The 7,418-nt window shown below is 35.2% G+C and overlaps 1 long non-coding RNA gene across 1 annotated transcript; it reads right to left on the bottom strand.

Moving 5' to 3' along the window:
- Positions 1-4,788: 4,788 nt before the first annotated feature.
- LOC149174482 (uncharacterized) lies at positions 4,789-6,759 on the bottom strand. The gene is made up of 2 exons (XR_016257931.1): positions 5,807-6,759; positions 4,789-5,710 (listed from the first exon to the last, which is right to left on the bottom strand). It is a non-coding gene; the product is annotated as an uncharacterized LOC149174482 (long non-coding RNA).
- Positions 6,760-7,418: the final 659 nt, after the last annotated feature.

Here is a 7,418-nt window from a genome sequence, read left to right as displayed (position 1 = left end):
TTGTTGCTTCCAATGCTTACATCTTCCTAAAGAATTTAGATTCTAAGTGGCCATCTCGATTACGAAAGTTGCAATGTCTATCAGTCTTCTTCCCTTTGTTTTTATTTGCTTTATCATTTTGTTGAAATGATTTTTTATTTTGAGACTGAAATTGCTTAGGACCATTCTTTTTAGGATACTGCTTCTTAGGATTCTTTGAATTTGGTTGCTACTAGGCGGCTAAGACTTTCTTAGAAGAGTTTCCAAGATTAAGAAGACCAAGATATAAGAATTTTTCTTGTTCTCTTATTAAAGAATCACAAAAGGCATCAAAAGAGGGTACTCAATGTAGTCTTGTCCTTGAGAAATAAAGGCTTCTCTAGTAGAATGGAAGGTGGAAACAAACACAGAGTAGGTTGGTCGCAACTTAGTAAGAATGGAATAAATAAAGCTACCATCTTCTTTCTTAACCTTAATACCTTCCAAGAGAAGTCTAAGGGTCTTGAAATTGGACAAAATAATCTTCAATGGAAGAAAAATTATTGGGGTCCAATGTAAGTAACTCATTTTTGAGTTGATGGGCTCTAATTTCATTTTTACTTCCAAAAACTTTAGTGAGTTGTTTCATTGCTTCATTAGGAGTCTCAAGTTTTGCGATATGGAATCTAAGGTCTAGAGAAATAGACATCCCTATCAACCCATAAAATATTTTACACAAAAAACACACTTAGTTATTTTTCGAGTGTTTATAATTACTTATTTTCCATGTTATATGTGTTTGTTGTAGTGCATAGTTTTTAATTACCATTCTATATATCATGTGTCTTCATTATGCCATTCTTGTTTTCGGGTTAATGTGTTTTCTAAGTCATAAATGATTTATTCATTCATCTTCTTCAAGCTCATACACTTTGTGCTTTTCCTATTATTGAACAACTAAAAATGCAATGTTGAATATGTATTCATTCAAACATTCCCAACAACAACACCTCCAACATCCATGTAACCACTGCCAATGATATCACCTTACCTAGAACAACCTTTGCCAAACATATTCACATATCTTCTCATTCAAGTCAATATTTACCTTTTAGATAATTTCTAATATGTTGGAAAACAACTATCAAGTGCATGTTTAGGTTCTTCTATGAATAATGTAAACAGATTTGAAAACCAAATGCTTGGTATATTTGATGGTCCCTTGTTGGTCAGTTGATGCATGATGATACTTTTTTTTTAGTCAAGGCGCAACAACTTTCTTTTAGGAAAACATAACTTGCACAATAGGGAAATTTTCCACATATAGGAGTTTAATTACACCTAGGGTTGTATATGCTCCTTTCTCTCCCATATATAACACTTGTATTCAAAAATAGAATTTTGGCTAATTTTTTTTACTCATCCAAAATTAAATATATTTGGTTTATAGGCAATGGAAATATTATGTTAAAACTTAAAAAAATAAGTATATTTATATGGAATTCAATCTAAAATCTTTCCAAAATGGTTTATAGAACAATCTACTTCAAAATTATATTGATTCAAACCAAAACACAAATATGAGGAAAAACATATTAAAAAGCAAAACTTGTACCTTTACAATGATGAGTGAAGCATGTTCCCTCATAAGAAGAATTCACTTTAAACACATAACAAAGAAATTTGATTACTTTAGACTTACACCAAAATACATATAAAAAATGCTTCAATAACAATTAGTAGTAACATTGCATAATGATGAGGCAAAAGTTATGCCAAGATGACAAAAAAAAAATTCAAAAAATTGTTATCTAAAGCAATATGTTTCACAATTCTAAGAATGTAAAAATATATACTTTAATATAATAATACTTCTTAGTTAAGCTTATCTACATTTATGATTTTAATATCTAGTTTACATAAAGAGTATATGATTTAACTTTTATACTTGTTTTCTAACCATATCCCAACTAAGTTTTATTCATTAATAAACCAATGACAAAATAAATGAATTTTCCTCTAATTAGTGTATTTTATAACCATCATATAATATTTATCCGCATAAAATTTGATTAGCCATCTTGATCATTTCCTTTAAATTTTAATTATTTTAGTAATCTTTTATCATTTTTATTTTATCAAAAGTTAGAAAAAAAATCAATATAATAATAAACACACATATATATATACATATATATTTATATTTTCAATTTCATAAAAAATTCAAGGTATATATTTTAACTATATATTTTATAAATGATTAAAACCCAATAAATAAATATATTTATACCTATTTTAACTACATTAATATTTGTAACCACATTAAAAATTATTATTAATAATAAAACAACCTCATGAAATTTCAATATAAATATCAATATATATTTGATTTCTACATTATTTTTCACACCTAACAAATTCAAATTCATTTGCTGTACGCAGTATTTATTGTCGATCCCTATATACCTTATATGCCTTCCTCCATGGTTAAGTTAAAATAAAATGGTTAAGTTAAAATAAAATAAAATAATAAATATTATAAGTTTAAAATAATGTTTATATATTTTTAATAAAAACCTTTCAAAACCATTATAAAAAATGAACTAGTCATAAACTTGCAGAGCGTCCAAGCTACTTGGGCCTCAAACTGATCAAACTCAAAGGTATCTTCAGAGGGAGTAATAGGCAACTAGTCCCTACACCATGAATTTGAATGTAATGAAGGTAGGTGCACAATCTCAACAAGATTTTCTTTTAAGGTAATCAACAACATTCAACAACAATGATTAAACACATAAACTTGCAGAGAGTCCAAGCTACTTGGGCCTCAAACTGATCAAACTCAAAGATATCTCCAGAGGGGGTAATAGGCAACTAGTCCCTGCACCATGAATTTGAATGTAACGAAGGTAGTTGCACAATCTCAACAAGATTTTTTTTAAGGTAACCAACAACATTCAACAACAATGATTAAACAGACTGCTACCCCATATATTTTTCACATTTGACTGGTAAAATTTGTGTTCTTGAATCATGTTGTAAATAAAAATGACCATGTACTCAAGCAACTGTGAACATCCCCAATTAAACAATGATTAAACAGACTGCTACCCCATATATTTTTCACATTTGACTGGCAAAATTTGTGTCCTTGAATCATGTTGTAAATAAAAATGACCATGTACTCAAGCAACTGTGAACATCCCCAATTATGAAATAGCCTAATGACCGCCTCTTTTGTTTTGATTTTAAATGGGGCTGCTGCTCCCAGAGTGGACATTGTAATTTGGGGCACTGACGGACATCAAGCTCCTCTAACCACGTACAATGTTCAACACATTCCACCTCCCCTAACTCACAACACCCATAGAGATCTAGCGTTCGAAGCTGTGTACACTGCAACAAACCCCGTATGCTCTTCAGCTTCAAACATCCAAGTGCCCTCAACTGCTCCAAAGATACCAATGCCTCCATTCTTGGCAGCTCATCTAACTGAGAGCACCCAGAAACATCTAACACTCGAAGTTTTGTGGCCTGCTCCAAACCCCATATGTTCTTTAGCTTGGCACATCCCTTTGCCCCCAACGCGTCCAAAGATGTCAATAATTCCATACTTGGCAGCTCATCTAACTGAGAGCACCCAGAAACATTTAACACTCGAAGTTTTGTGGCCTGCTCCAAACCCCTTATGTTCTTCAGCTTCGCACATCCCTTTGTCCCCAACGCCTCCAAAGATGTCAATAATTCCATACTTGGCAGCTCATCTAACTGAGAGCACCCAGAAACATCTAACACTCGAAGTTTTGTGGCCTGCTCCAAACCCGGTATGTTCTTCAGCTTTGCACATCCCTTTTCCCACAAGCCGTCCAAAGATGTCAATAATTCCATACTTGGCAGCTCATCTAACTGAGGGCACCCACTAACATCTAACTCTCGAAGTTTTGTGGCCTGCTCCAAGCCCCGTATCTTCTTCAGCTTGGCACATCCCTCTGCCCATAACCCGTCTAAAAATGTCAATAATTCCATACTTGGCAGCTCATCTAACTGAGCGCACCCAGAAACATCTAACCGCTCAAATTTTGTCAACTGGGCCAACCCCCATGTGTTCTTCAACTGCACACATCCATGTACTTCCAACTCCTCCAAACATAAAGGGAGCTGCAAAAAGGATATTTATATGTGGATCACGATTTTCATCTACTAAACATTTCAAATTATTCAGAGACAATATGTTGATAATAACCACTAAACAGACATGTTTATACAACAAATGTTAATTTACCTGTGATTCTTGTTGCCACAATGTTTCTAATTTGTCCCCAGACACCTGAAGAAACATTAACTTCTTCATTGGAATCAGACGAGGGAGTGATGAGTATGGACACTTGTTCCAGCGGAGCCATATGAGATTTGGAAACTTCGCGCTCTTCAGAATGCGTTCCAAGAGGGAACCTTCAGTATCAACAAGGTGTAACTTCGTCATTTTAATACAGTCGAATTCATGGTCATCATGGTATTCGCTAAGAACCATTCTAATCCCCCGCACGGTCATTATTTCCTGGAAAAAAATGATAGTGATTACAGGTTCATTCATTCTTGTAAGAACCCGATCTTTATTGAATACAATATAAGAGGATTTGAGGGATTGACTACTTACAGTTGATTGCTGCCAAAACCGAAGTGGCTGCTTAACACTGGCTTCACATATTCCAAGATCCCTGAAGTGGTCATGCATATGTATCCCATTCCAGCCGTCCACTTCCACTAGACATTTGTTTTGTAGATTTTGAAATGCTAATCAGCCTCCCCATTTTGAGACGTTCCATATGCTAATGGCCATTTCCTTTTTTTGTCCAATGAAAAAACAAGCAATATCTAAGAATACCTGTTTTTCCTCTTCATTCAAGGCTTCATAACTAATTCGAAGCCTTTTTTTGATGTCTTCAGGAAGTCTCTTTTGAAGTTGAACCGATTGGGAAACCAATAAGACAGGTCATTGTTTCCATGGAGAAGTCCACCGAACACTTTTAGAGATAGAGGCAATCCGTCACAGGCATTTACGAAGTCCTGGGCCAAGTTTTGAAATTCTGCGAGTGGATCGGGCTGACCGAAGGCATGCTGACAAAAGAGCTTGATGGAGCGTTCTTTACTTAGCCCGTCTAACTTGTAAATTAATGAGTTTTCGACCCCTGATCTTGTGAGAACATCCTTATCTCGAGATGTAATCAATATTAAGCTATCTGGGTGGACACAAGTTCGATCTGGCACAAGTTCATCAACCTGATCCACGGTATCTACATCATCTAAAACTAATAAAATACTGTGAAAGTAATGATGCCTTTTAAGCATTTGTATAGATTCAGCTTTATTAACTATCTGCAGATCTGACCCAGTCAAACTCCTAAGAAGTTTTCTCTGCAATATTATTGAAGAGCCTTTAACTACATTTTCTCTTACATCATCTAAAAAGCAAGATCCGGCATAACCTGCACTCTTCCTATTGAACAATCGTGAATTCTTCCTTTTCCTATTAAAGAGTTCTTTAGCAAGGGTTGTTTTTCCTACACCACCTAACCCAACAATCCCTACGACCTGAACATTTCTTCCATTCCGTGGATGCTTCAATAAAACTTGATTTTCAAAATCGCTAACCTTTTCTTCTAAACCCATTGGATATTTGGCTATATCCAATGGGTTATTTACATTTCCCAACACACATTCAACAACTTCATGTAGCAAGAAGCCCTCGCCACTGGCGAAAAACAATATAACCAGTGAGAAACATAATATGTGCATATCTATCAATATAAAGTAACAGAAACAGCTGGAAGGAAGTTTGAATACTTACCGGTTACACGCCTCCAGCTCGAAACCGCTTATGCCGGCAACTTTAGAAAGAGCATTTCGCCACTGTTCAATAGTGTCTGTCTCAGCTTTTTTTGAAGAGATTGAGGATCACATATCCAGCTCAGAACATTTATCCAATATTCAATAGAAAGAACATTTCTCTCAGTTTGAGCTTCATACTCCGTTTTCTCTCCAAGTTTCTGCAGGGCTTGAGCATACACACCATCTTTGGCCCTAGTCCATCTAAGATCAGCGGGTTTTACTTGGTAAAACACTAGAATTATTTTAGCCCTTGACTCCAACATCATTAAGAGTTCATTTAGACACCAGGTTGATTCGGCCTATGCGGTTGAAAAAATGGAAACTTGGACAGAGGCTGTTCGAATAGCCCCTTCTACTCTCCCTGCCGCAACTCCTCCGGATCCAGAAAGACCTTCAATCCGAATGAAGTAAGTCGATAGTAGAGATGACTCGGGCAGGTATTTTTGACATCAGGGCCTCGATGATTTATAAATACATCAAAGGAGGAATTGCTGGTGTTGTTAGGACTGACAGGGGTGGAAGTGGAGGCAGCTGTGGAGGAGGATGCAGCCATTTCCAATTTGGAAAATAGACACAGAGATAGGAGAGATGTGAAGGATGGACATGAGTACGACTCAGTCTGAGACTGCAAGGGAGCCGATGAATTAGTAGTTTCTCAGTGCCCAGAGAAATTGTGAAGAATTGCAATAGGAAACACGATTTACGCAGAAATACAGCAATACACATGAAACCCTTTACCCCTGGTTTTTGCTTAGGTATGGAGGCGCGTTTTCGTAGTGGCCGACCATTGACCTCAGCAACCCTATCTTGAGTCAAAAAGAAATAGACGGACGTGCACAACGATACAATGTAGGCCCCTAGGGGATCGGAATCACATGGCCAGACGGGCAGGTAAAGGAAAAAAAACTGAACCTACAGGCTACAGCTCATGAGAAAACAATGATGGGATAACACTTAAAATCCTCACCACTCATAAGTCGCCACGTTAAAAGCTGTAGACATTCGTCTGACAAGTTATCCCCTGCTGCAAATGAATAAATGAATGGAGACCAATGCTTTTTCTACCTTTAATTGCAATTCATATCCCATTTGCACCATTCATAAAAAAATAGATTTTTGTTTTGGGGGTTTAAAGGCTGTATTTTCAATTAATCTAGACAAATCATTTGAAATTAAAAAAGTTAAATAATTCTCTAGTTAGGTTAGGTTTTCATTTTATTTTAGAAAATAATATAACATGAGGGTATTAGAGATATGGGTATTATGCTCAGACAAAATTCATTCATGATAAATATTTATGTGTAAAGCAATAATAGTATTTCTTAATGTTTATGGTAATTAATATATGTATGAGTATTAAATTTAATTGTGTTAGTATTGATATTAAATTATAATTTTAGTATTAATTTTAAATTATGATAGTAATGAAAGATGGTAGTGGGAGGAGACTTTATGGATGCAAAAATTTAGGATTTTATGGTTGAAACACAAGCATCAAAGCATATATTTTCACTTACGAGAGAGAATGGGCAATGGCTTTTGATCATAGGGATATTGAAAAACAACTTACT

The sequence above is a fragment of the Pinus tabuliformis genome, chromosome 4_1 (genome assembly GCF_031772625.1).
Source record: "Pinus tabuliformis cultivar Carrire ecotype Pingquan chromosome 4_1, CPIR1, whole genome shotgun sequence".
NCBI lineage: Eukaryota > Viridiplantae > Streptophyta > Pinopsida > Pinales > Pinaceae > Pinus > Pinus tabuliformis.
Note: the sequence above shows the minus strand (reverse complement) of the source record. Positions and strands in the feature narration are given on the sequence as shown.